This window comes from Geotrypetes seraphini, chromosome 14 (assembly GCF_902459505.1).
Source record: "Geotrypetes seraphini chromosome 14, aGeoSer1.1, whole genome shotgun sequence".
In the NCBI taxonomy this organism is placed as follows: domain Eukaryota; kingdom Metazoa; phylum Chordata; class Amphibia; order Gymnophiona; family Dermophiidae; genus Geotrypetes; species Geotrypetes seraphini.
The window spans coordinates 291,177-303,431 of record NC_047097.1 but is presented as its reverse complement, the minus strand read 5'-3'; the positions used below and the strand labels follow the sequence as shown (position 1 = coordinate 303,431).

Genomic DNA, 12,255 nt, shown 5'->3' with positions numbered 1-12,255 from the left:
TGGTGTTATAAGTATTTCCCTGTAATTTCATAGAGTATCCCCTAGTCGTTGTCATTTCTGATGAAGTCAAAAATCGATCCACTCAGAATTTTGTAGACTTCAGTCATATCTCCCTTCAGCTGAAGAATTACACTCTGCATAATATAATTCCCTGGAGAACTAAAAACTGAAAAAGCAATACAAAATAAAAAGACAAAACCGAGAGCTTTTTCAAAAAGAGCAACTCCCCAAATAATGCTCTAAGAATATAGAGAGAGAGTGAACTGCTGTAGTGATACGAATTTACAAATTAATTAATTTACTTACCCCCTCCTTTTACAAAGCCGCACTGGCACTTTTAGTGCCGGCCGCCATGGTAACGGCTCAGATGCTCATAGGAATTCTATGAGCATTGGAGCTGTTACCGCAGCAGCCGGCGCTAAAAACGCCAGCGTGGCTTTGTAAAGGAGGGGATTATTTTGTAGAGAAAAGCAGATATTAAAAGGATAGGGATAATGACAGGTTATCCAGCATGGATAGTCTTAATGCAAAGAAGTTTTGAAAATCTACTTCTAGAAATTATTTTCCTAACAGCATCTTTGACTTCCTGGCTTCTCAGGCTGTATATCAGAGGGTTTAACATGGGAATTACCACGGTGTAAAATATAGAAACAACCATATCCTGTTCCAAGGAATAACTTGAAGTTGGTCTTAAATACATGAAGAGAACTGTCCCATAGAACAATGTGACACTAGTCAAATGGGAGCCACAGGTTGCGAAGGCTTTGCGTCTTCCCTCTTTAGAGCGCATTCTCAGAATGGTGAAGAAGATGGAAGTATAGGATACAAGTATTATAAAAATTGAGGAAAATGTTACAGAGGCAACAAAGAAAGAAAGCACAATCTCATTTATGTGTGTATCGGTGCAAGAGAGTTTCATCAGTGGGGGAAAGACACAGAAAAAATGGTTAAGCTGATTGGAACTGCAGAAGAATAATTGGAAGGTTGTACCTGTCTGTATGAGGGAATACACAAAACTTGTAAAGTAACAAAAGACCACCAGCTGAATGCAGAGTCTTCTAGTCATAATGACTGAATAGAGCAACATATTGATCGTACGCCATCACTGCCAGGACGAAATTGTCTGCGCAGGCAAATGCAACAAAAAAATACAACTGTGCTGCACAACCCTGAAGTGATAATGCCACTGTACAGATCCATGGTGAGACCTCATTTGGAGTATTGTGTTCAATTCTGAAGACCACACTACTGGAAAGATGTGCGGCGAATTGAGTCGGTTCAGCGAATGGCCACCAGGATGGTCTCGGGGCTCAGGGATCTCACGTATGAAGAAAGGCTAAATAAATTGCAGCTGTACTCACTAGAGGAACGAAGAGAGAGGGGGGACATGATTGAGACGTTCAAATATGTTACGGGCCGTATCGAGGTGGAAGATGATATCTTCTGTCCTATAGGTCCTTCGACCACCAGAGGGCATCCGCTGAAAATCAGGGGAGGGAAATTTCGTGGTGATTCCAGGAAATACTTCTTCACAGAGAGGGTGGTCGATCATTGGAACAGTCTACCTCTGCAGGTGATTGAGGCCAGCAGCGTGTCAGATTTTAAGAGAAAATGGGACATTCACGTGGGATCTCTAAGGGAGTAAAGTCATGGGGGGTGGGTCATTAGAGTGGGCAGACTTGATGGGCTATAGCCCTTTTCTGCCGTCATATTCTATGTTTCTAACCCAAGTATGAAATGGTATTTTTCTCAGACAGAAAGTTGACGATTGTTTTTGGAATAATGGTAGAGGAGCAACCAAGGCCAACAAAGGCCAGGTGAGTGAGAAAAAAGTACACAGGGGTGTGAAAGTGAGGGTTCAGCTGGATCAGTAGGATGATGCCAAGGTTTTCAAAAAGGGTCACAAAATATGTCCACAAAAACAGCACAAACAGCACAGTCTTTAGGTATGAAACATTAGTGAATCCCAGGAGAAGAAATACAGTTATTGAGGTTTGATTTGGCTCCGCCATCTGCTTATCTCAATGTGAACTAAAAAGAAAGAAAGAATTGATAAAGAATCAGTTTAGGTATATGTTTACATTAGGGCTAGATATTATATACTCAAACGCAGTACCACATCAAAACATGCAGTCTCTAAGCCATTGAAGCTGTGCGAATTAAGTATTTTCCACAGGTTCCATATGCAACGGGGCCTAGTTACGCTGTTGTTTAGCTAGCCCTTAGTGATTACTTATATAGCAAATTAATTACATTTCTCTTCAAATATGTTCAGACCTTGAATATGTCTTCTCTGCTGTCCACTTCAGATGTCCCCAATTTGAAGGTCTTTTACAGAAAGACTAGTTTCTCTAGGAGCTCAGAAGATCCTCATTTCTGTCCTTCTTACTTTTCTCCATCAAAAGTGCCTAGGGCAGTAGAAACCTGTTCTATAAAGGAAGGAAGGTAGGTGTCTGTTTCTTTCATCGAATCCTAGCATAATTTGTGTGATTAGAAACATAGAATATATGGCAGAAAAGGGCCATCGGCCCAACAAGTCTGCCCACTCTAAGAACCCTCCCCCCTAAGCACTTCCTTGAAGTGAACCCACATGCTGATCCCATTTTTTTTCTTAAAATCGAGCACGTTGCTGGCCTCAATTACCTGAAGTGGAAGATTATTCCAATGATCAACCACCCTTTCGTTGAAGAAGTACTTCCTAGTGTCACCGTGAAATCTCCCACCCTTGATTTTTAACGGATGCCCCCTTGAGGTGCGAGTACTTATAGTAGCCATACAGTTGGAGTATTCCCACGCTCCTCCCCTTGTATACTCCCTTTGCAGCACATACGGGAGCTGAAAAAGATCAGCACTAAGGCCCTGATTCAAGTACTTAGATCAATCTAGGCACCTAATCTGAATTAGTGATGCTGATAATTGAAAAGCACCACTAAAAATTCATTGAAAAACAATTAATTAGCTGGTAGGTACCTATCACTTCAAGGTAGGCATCTACCCTGAGATGTAGACCAGAAAGTAAGCATAAGAATAGCTGGTTGAAAAAAAGGTTTAGACAAGTTCCTGGAGGAAAAGTCTGCTGTTGAGACAGACATAGGGGAAACCACTGCTTCTTCTGGACAGCTAGTATGGAATATTGCTACTCTTTGGTACTTGTGATTTGGATTGTCCACTATGGAAACAAAATACTAGGCTACATGGGCCACTGGTCTGACCCGGTAGGGCTGTTCCTCGCCTGTGGAATTTGTTCAGGACTGTCTTAAGTCAAATTGAGATCATTGGTTAAGGCGCATCTTTTGGGTTTAGCATTTCTATGAACATTATCCTATTTTCTGCAGAGAGCAGAGGAGGACAGGACGGGAGGAGAGACAGGAAGCTCAGAACGGGACTGAGCTTACCCCAGACTAGGCAGTGCAGCTTCCCAGCACTGATTGGGAAATGAGAGAGGAAGAGGCTGAAGAAAAGCCTACCTTCAGAATTCTTTCCCTCAGAGGCTCTGATAGTGGAAGACGAGAGTGCTGCAACTGAAGTTTGGCCAGAGCAAATGGAAGTGGCTTGAAACAAATGTGAGTCTATTGGATGTTTTCCATGGCTGTTTTCTCTCTGGTGAGCAGACTGTGTGGGCTACCAGAGAGGGTAATTTTGGACTGTAAAGTTTTCTGCATTTTTCTTCTGTGCTTTATCCTTCACTGTGCAAAACAGTGACTAAATTAAGCCAAACGCTGAGCATGAAACTCAGCCTGTTTGTTTCCCTGATTCACTGTGAACAGAACTCGGTGTGGGGAACACCAGCTGTTACTATAGCAGCCTGTTAATTGCATTTTAGCCTGCCTGCTTTTCAGAAACAGATTGAGAATCTCTGAGTGTAAAACTGCTATGTTTTCTCTAAATGATATAAAGCTGTCTGTGTGCCTGCTTCCCAGAAGTATAAATGATTCTGTCTCTTTTTCATGGCTGGCCTATTAATCACTGCCATAGTCTCCCATCCTGCAGCTGCTTATTCTAACTGTTGTAAAATAATGAAGCATTTAAGCAAAATAATTGTATTCTTTTTCCTGCATAAAGTATGCCTAGCCGTAAGACTCTGGTGAAGAGGACTGTGTATATTCTTCTTGCTAAAGTCCAGAGCTGGCAACAGAGTTAAGTTTGTTTTGTGGAACCTTTTCTTTTGGTTATATTTTCATGCTCACATTGAAACCTGTGATGGACTATGATTTTGAGGCCAGTGGCCAAATAAAGTTTATATTTCTTCATTAAGGCCATTCTGACTAAATGATATCCTTGAAAAGACCTTTGAATGAGCAATGCTAGGCTGTTGCCTGGTAATAACCAACCTGAAAGGCTCCCCTAGTTCCAGGGGGACCACACCAGAATCAAGCAACGTGTCACTACCTGACTGCTCAGTGCATTCTTTTGGGGCACAGGTGTGACAATGGGGGACTCCTCAGGTGCATCTCTTCATCTCCCCAATCAATGCACAGTGCACCCTCTTCTGCTCTCTGTGTCCAGCTCCACGAGCTTTAGCAAGGGATGCTTTTTCAATAACATGTAAACACACTCTGTGCTATGCATTTCCACCATTCCCTTTCATCTCCATCTTTCATCTTGGAAAATCATGTAGTGCTATCTTATGATACTGTGATATTTGGAATGTCCATGAGAAAAAAGAGTCAGATATCATCGTGTAACAATAAACTTTTATTGATCATGACAGGAGTTGCCATCCAACATATTACTAAAAACTGGAAAGACCACAGTAGACTTAGTTTCAATTTCTGGTGGAATTCGTTGTGTCACCTATATAGAATGGAAAGATCATTGGCAGTACAGAATGGAAAGTATAAAAATTTTATTAAAATATGGGAGCCATTAACATCTTTTTGTCATGATTAAATACCATTTTTCTATTAATTATACACCACTTAATGTTGGGTGGTGGGAGGGTTTCAAGTGTAGGATTTATGATCTTATAATGAATAATGGGCTTTGAGGGAGGGTGGGGGGAGGGTTACATTTATATTTATAGGATATAATGATAAGATGTTCAAGTGGTCTAATTAATAGTGTTTATTATGAATTTTGTACACTTGAAAGTTTAAAAATGAATAAAGAATTTAAAATAACGAAACAAAACAAAACAGGGTGCTTCAGAAAGTTTTGATAGAGAAAGCACATCTCATTCTCATTGCACCCAGATGGCTCAGGCAAATCCATTACTTCTGGATCTTCTAGATGTGCCCCCAATTCCCTTGGGCGACCATCCATCCCTTCTGTCTCAACACAACAGCCAGTTACTGCATCCCCATCTACGCAGTCTGAGTCTCATGGCATGGAAATTGAGAGCTCACTCCTAACTGATCTTCCGCTCTCACAATCTATCAAAAATGTTCTCCTAGCAGCAAAGCGTCCTGCTGCACAGAAGTCCTATCAAGCAAAATGGAAATGTTTTTCAGTATGGGCTCAGGTTCACGGTTTGCAACCCCTCCATTGCCCACTGGACCATATCTTCACATATCTCCTGCATTTGTCTGACGCAGGGCTTAAGACGAACTCTGTCAGATATCATATTTCTGCAATTTCAGCATACCACTCGGTCAACAATAAACCAATCTCCCAGCATCCTCTTATGGTACGTTTCCTGAGGGGTCTCAACAATCTTAGACCTCCATTGAAAACCCCTACGCCAGCTTGGGACCTCATTGTAGTACTGGATCAATTGATGAAAGAGCCTTTTGAACCACTGGGTTCTGCCTCTCTCACTTTCCTTTCCTGGAAGACTGTTTTTCTTGTAGTGCTCATATCAGTTAGAAGAGTAAGTGAGCTCCAAGGCTTGGTCACATATTATCCTTATTTATAATTTTTTCCAATCAAGGTACAGCTACGGACTCATCCTAAGTTCTTGCCTATGTGGTTTCAGATTTCCATCTTAATCAAACCATGACTTTGACTTCCTTTTTTCCACCGCCACATGACTCTGAGGCAGAGGAAAGATTTCATTCCTTGGATTGTAGAAGAGCACTGCTGTTTTACCTCAAAGCAATTTCCCATCTTTGGAAATCTTCTCAATTATTCATTTCCTACAATCCACCTACCTGTGGTCAACCAGCAACTAAAAGAGCCATTTCATCTTGGATTTTACGTTGCATACATTTTTGCTACACAAGAGCTCAGTTACAGCCCCCTGCTTCAATTGGGGCCCATAGGCTATGAGCTGCAGCAAGCTCAATTGCAAACTTGAGGTCCATTCCAATCCAGGACATTTGCAAAGCAGCTACCTGGTTGTCTGTACATACTTTTACCAAACACTACTGCTTAGACCAAAGTTTAGCTGAAGATGTTTGCTTTGCTCAGTTAGTTTTAAGTAACCTATTAGCATTATAGACTGTTTTCCAACTCCCATTGAGTTCTTCAGCTTGGGACTCACCATCAAGTGGGACTGCATATCCCCTGCCTGTCTCTGGAGAAAACAAGATTGCTTACCTGTAACAGGTGCTCTCCGTAGACAGCAGGGGAATGCAGTCACACATGCCCGCCCACCATCCCCTCGTCTCCTCTTTTATAGCTAGGAACGAAACTGACAGGAGGAGGGGAGGGGGCTCATGGAGTAGGGCAATCCTGCACATGCTCAGTAAGCTCAAAAGCTTACTATAGCTAGGGGAGAGTCCGACCTGATTGGCTCAGTCAGAGACTTCACCATCCAGTGAAACTGCATTACCCTGCTGTCTACAGGGAACACCTGTTACAGGTACGCAACCTTGCTTTTCTTTCACTGAAGGAAATTAAAGTTTGCATTTCTGAGAATTTCTTGAAACAGCAGACTGAAAATAATTCCATATTAAAGGGATTATGGGCAAAATTAAACCATGGATAATTTTAAATATAATACATGCATATTTAAATCAAATTCTGAGATAAATAGGGAGCCAGTGAAGATTTTGCAATAGTGGAAATACATGATAAAATTTCATTTTTCCAAAAATCAATTTGGCTGTCATATTCTGAATTAGTTGTAACCGAATAATAATTCCTTTACTCAAGCAAATGTAAATAGAATTGCAATAATCTAACTCAGCCAAAATAATGGCTTAGAAAATAACTGATCAAGTCTCCGTAGCATTCGAAGACTAAAGAAGCATTTTTTTGAACAATGATTCACCTGACCTTGGAAGGAAAGGGAAGAATCCAACAGGATACCCAATACCCTAGATGAAAAGTCTATCTTCAAAAGATCTCCAGAGCTCAATGTTATCAAAGAAGGTAAAAGGTCAGTTTTTGGGTCAAACCACAATAATTTTGTTTTTGCCATACTGAGCTTCATTTGAACAAATGTAGCCCAAAGCTTGTAATTTAGAAATGCAAGAGTTGATATTTGATTCAAATGTAGTCAGCATTGGGTCTACTTTTAACAGGATAAAGATGTCGTCAACATATGTGAATATTGTCTCAAAAGCAGTTGACTTATATTTCTTTAAGGTGGTCATATAGATGTTGAAAAGTAGAGGGGACAATGGAGAGCCCTGTGGAACTCCACAAACAGGCTTCCATTTTGCTGAGGTTTTACCTTCAGTATGAACACAAAGTCAGAAATCCCACAAACCAGCTCAATACTGTTTGATCTAAACCTATATCTGAAAGAAGCTGAATTAATGTTTCATGATGATCAACATCAAAAGCTGCAGAAAGATCAAATTGTAACAGAATAGCAAATCGGTTATAAGATAGTATGTTTTATTCAAATTTGATATGCTGCTGAATCTTACAGAGTTCTCAGTGGTTTACATATATTTTACAGGTTCTTCAAGCATTTTCCCTATCTGTCCCGGTGGGCTCACAATCTATCTAATGTACCTGGGGCAGTCACAGGGAGCCGTGCAGGGTTTTCAACCCACAATCTCAGGGTGCTGAGGCTTGTAGTTCTAACCACTGCACCACACTCTCCTCCGTAAGCTTTGAATCTTGGAAATTAGAGATAGTAACAAAGTTTCTGTACTAAAATCTGAAGCCATGTTGAAATGGCATAAGTATTGAGAATTTATCTAGATAACTAGAAAGTTGTCTAGAAATAATGGTCTCTATCATCTTTGTTAACGGAGGGATGTTAGCAATAGGCCTTTAATGAGATGGAGTAGCTGGATCCGAGTCTGTACTTTTCAACAATGGCGTTAGAGCAATATGTCCAACCAAAAAATTCAAAAAATGTCACTCACCAGCAGTGGGCTACCTCTCTAAGATCCAACATTAAAACATTAGAACAATATGTCCCATAGTACCTGAAAAATAACCATTTTCCAAGAAGTAATTTATCAAAGATGTTAACCAAACTATTGCTTGAGTGGGAATATTACAAAAAAATATAAGATGGAAATGGATCTAGCATACCTCTTTTTTTTTTTGTCCAAGCTTATCACATACAGTAGCTTCTTAACCTGATCATCATTTATGGTTTCAAAATTGCACCAGGTCTTATCAACTGGGATATCATTAAATTTTTAATTATCCAAGTCAAAATAGAGATCATTGTGTTGTACATTTCCAAAAGTAGCTCTTATAGTCAGAATTTTTTCATTTTTGATGGGTGAAGTAAGATGTATGATGCCAAAAAGGTGTGAAGTAAAAAAAGAAAAAAAGAGATTGTGGCAACCTAGAACGAGAGGGGAAAATGAAAAGAACTGATATGAATGAGAAAATTTTGACATGGGGTAAAGGAGGTATGGAGAGAATGTGATAAAAAATAAGAAATAATAATCAAGAGAAGATAGATATCACAATAGAATCAAACCATAGGGACAGAATGAGATTAAAAAAAAATACCATTAGACTACCATGAGGAAAATAGTTTTAAAATGTTAAATTATTTTGTTAAAAACGTAATACTTTAGAAATGAGCTTCAATAATTTCAGTCATTGCTCTCTTGACAGCCTTTTAAGCATTGCTAGAGATCCGACCTTCTTCTAGTTCTCTTGCAATTAACAGTCCAGTCTTTTTTCTCTTGTCATTCTGTCTATGTACCTGGATCAGGGGGGTCTCTCATTCTCTGTGTCCTCCTTCTAAAGCAGTGGTCTCAAACTCAAAGCCTTTGCAGGGCCATATTTTGGATTTGAAGGTACTTGGAGGGCCGCAGAAAAAATAGTTCATGTCGTATTAAAGAAATACTTTTGCATGAGGTAAAACTCTTTATAGTTTATAAATCTTCCCCCCCCCCCCGAAAGCCTGAATGTTCCCCCCTTCTTTGCAGCATCCTCCAGCTTCCCCCCTGGCCTCCCGGTCTTAGTTTCAGCTAATTACCGCAGCTTGCAGAGAGGATCGCTGGTGCTGTAGTGTTCCTTGCAGGCTGCCATTGGCCTCCGCAGCACATTCCCTCTGCCACGGTCCTGCCCCTCCTCTGACATCAGGGGCAGGATCACGGCAGAGGGAACATGCTGCTGAGGATGAATGCAGCCTACAAGGATCGCTACAGCACTGGCAATCCTCTGCAGGCTGCGGTAATTATTTGAAGGTAAGAATGGGAGGCCAGGGGGGAAGCCGGAGGATGTTGCAAAGAGTGGGCAGCACTAGTACAAACAGTACTAGTACAGGCTGCGGGCCACAAAATAGTACCTGGAGGGCCGCGAGTTTGAGACCACTGTTCTAAAGTTTGTGTGGGGTACACACTGGTCTCGCTCTTTCTCTCCAGCCTTTTTATTACAGCTAAACTGGGAAGGAGCCTTACTTCTCTGGGTAGGGAGGGAAACAAAATCATGCATATTCATGAGGGTTTGTTGCAGAGCAGGAGAGCAAAGACCATCAGAGGCATCTTCAAGCCTGATAAGTATGAATCAGTCCAGTCCACTTCCATCCTAGATACAGTCTTCCCACAACCAGCTAGTCAGGCTTTACAGGAGCTCCAGGAAGCAGCATTTAGCCGCTCCCGCAATCGGCACTAGTAGACTTTTTCCTTGGCTCTTTCACCCGCATTAAGCTCCTCCACTGTGGCTGTCGTCAGGTTCTCAGAAAGAGACTACCAGGGGAAAAATACACTCCGAGAAAAGAGAGAGGTTAAAAACCTAAAAGACTGTTTTACTAGGGTCATGTTGGGAGACATGAATGACCAAGATTGTTAATGTTTAACAGATTAATGATTCAGTTTAGGTTGCTTTAGAGCAAGGATGTTTAAAGTTACAGAACAGAATCAAAAATACTTGGCAGACTAGAAGAGAGAGTTATAAGGATTTTCACCTCTAGGCCAGGGATTCTCTACTCAGTGCTTGGGACACACAAGCCTGTCTGGTTTTCAAGGTAAGCAGACCAGCAAAAAAATATATAAATACACTGACAATTCTCAATTGCCCGACATGGCTGCGTCAGGGGCTGAGACAAAAAACAGGTCAGTGACAGTCTAATTGTAAACAGAGCTCACTGTTCAGATTGATAACAGCCCTAGTTGTGGACACAGCACTGTTTTTTGGACTCTGAATCCATAAACGGCCATTTGGCACAGTTTTCAATCAACTTCTAGGTGCTTTTTATCGGTGCCTAAGTGTCAGTAGGCATTAAAATCTTTAAGTGCACTTCATTTGGGCCATGTTTTTTGGGGGGGCTAAATGAGTGTGCCTAACTCAATCCATACCCTGTAGGCAGTGTAGATGCCTGCTTCGAAGTGGTAGGCACCTACCAGCAAACACATTTTTTAATGGCCTTTTCAATTATCAGCACCGATTAAGCCAGTTAATCAAAACTAAGGTGCCTAGATCAGTTGGGTGTGCCAATCCGCACTTTGCTCTTATGGGCTTTAAGGCTGCTTTGTCGGTGTCTTTTGTCACATGTGCCTGTCTGTCTCGCCTGTGAAACCTGAAAAGTAAAGCTATTGATTCTTCTCACCTTTTGGCTGAATCTGTTTATGTGACTGAAGTTTTATAGGACTTATTTAGGAGTGGGAATTCAATGAGGTGGTGGTCTGACCATGTGACAGGTGTGGTGGTGTAGATTGTTTGTTGGTGCTCTGCAGTTGGGCCTCTGAGGGTGAAGATTAAGTCTAAGATGTTGCCTGCTGAGTGTGTAGGGGTGGTTATAGCTTGATGAAATCCCAGGTCGGTGAGGGAGATAAACATGTAGATAAAGGTGAGCCAGTTGATGTAGTATATCTGGATTTTCAGAAAGCTTTTGATAAAGTTCCTCATGAAAGGCTCCTGAGAAAATTAAAGAGTCATGGAATCATAGACAAAGATTTAACTTTTCATGATCAGATTAGTTCTGTGGTAAAAATTTGCTTCTATAAACTCCGGCTTATTCGCTCTCTAACTTCTATCCTCGAAACCAAAGCTTGTTCATTCATTAGTTATCTCTCATCTTGATTACTGCAATTCTCTTTATAACAGAATTCCCCAAAAAGAATTACGACGTCTACAGCTCATCCAAAATATGGCAATAAAACTTATACATAAGATAGGGAAATGTGATCATGTTACTCCCCTTCTGAAAGAAGCCCACTGGCTACCTATCACACACCGCATTACCTATAAAACACTTATGTTAGTCTTCAAAATCAAACTCTCGTGTCTTCCACCCTTTCTGGAAAAACTCATCATCCCTCTCTGTCCCTCTCGGACTCTCAGATCAGCAGATCAGAACCTACTATCTGTCCCCTCCATCAAAGAATTCTATTACACCAGGAAAACCAACTTCTCCGTAGTCGCCCCAACTTTATGGAATGCCTTGCCATCCCAACTTCGCCATGAAAATCTTCTTGATAAATTCAAGACTAAACTAAAAACGTTCTTATTTCAAGATGCATTCCACAGCTTCTAAATTTCTCATTCCCAAAAGTCTGCCAACTGCTTTTAAGAAGCGACCCAATTCCTAATGTTACATCCCTTCTCCCTTCCTCTTCTTTTTAACTTATTTATATATATATATATATATATATTTATTTATTTTTTTTCTCTTTATTATTTTTAACAATGTAATTATTTACCCCCCTTTCTCCTTCTACCCCCACTTTCATGTTTGTTTTTGTAAAACGTCTTTAATGTTCACTCTTCCCCCTTCTATAAGTATTACTTTAATTCTTCATTTTATCTTAGCACTGTAAACCGGCTAGATACTTGTCGATATTAAAAATAATAAAACTTGAAACTTGCATAGGTGGCAAAGTTCAGTTGTGGATTAGGAATTGGTTATCGAATAGAAAACAGAGGGTAGGGTGAAATGGTCATTTTTCTCAACGGAGTGTACTGATTTTTCGTTGATTTTTTTCCTTTCCTCTTGTTTTTCCCTTGAAT

General features: G+C 40.7%; 1 pseudogene; it reads right to left on the bottom strand.

The window, feature by feature from the left end:
- Positions 1-502: 502 nt before the first annotated feature.
- LOC117348503 lies at positions 503-2,012 on the bottom strand (annotated as a pseudogene).
- Between the last annotated feature and the right edge of the window lie 10,243 nt (positions 2,013-12,255).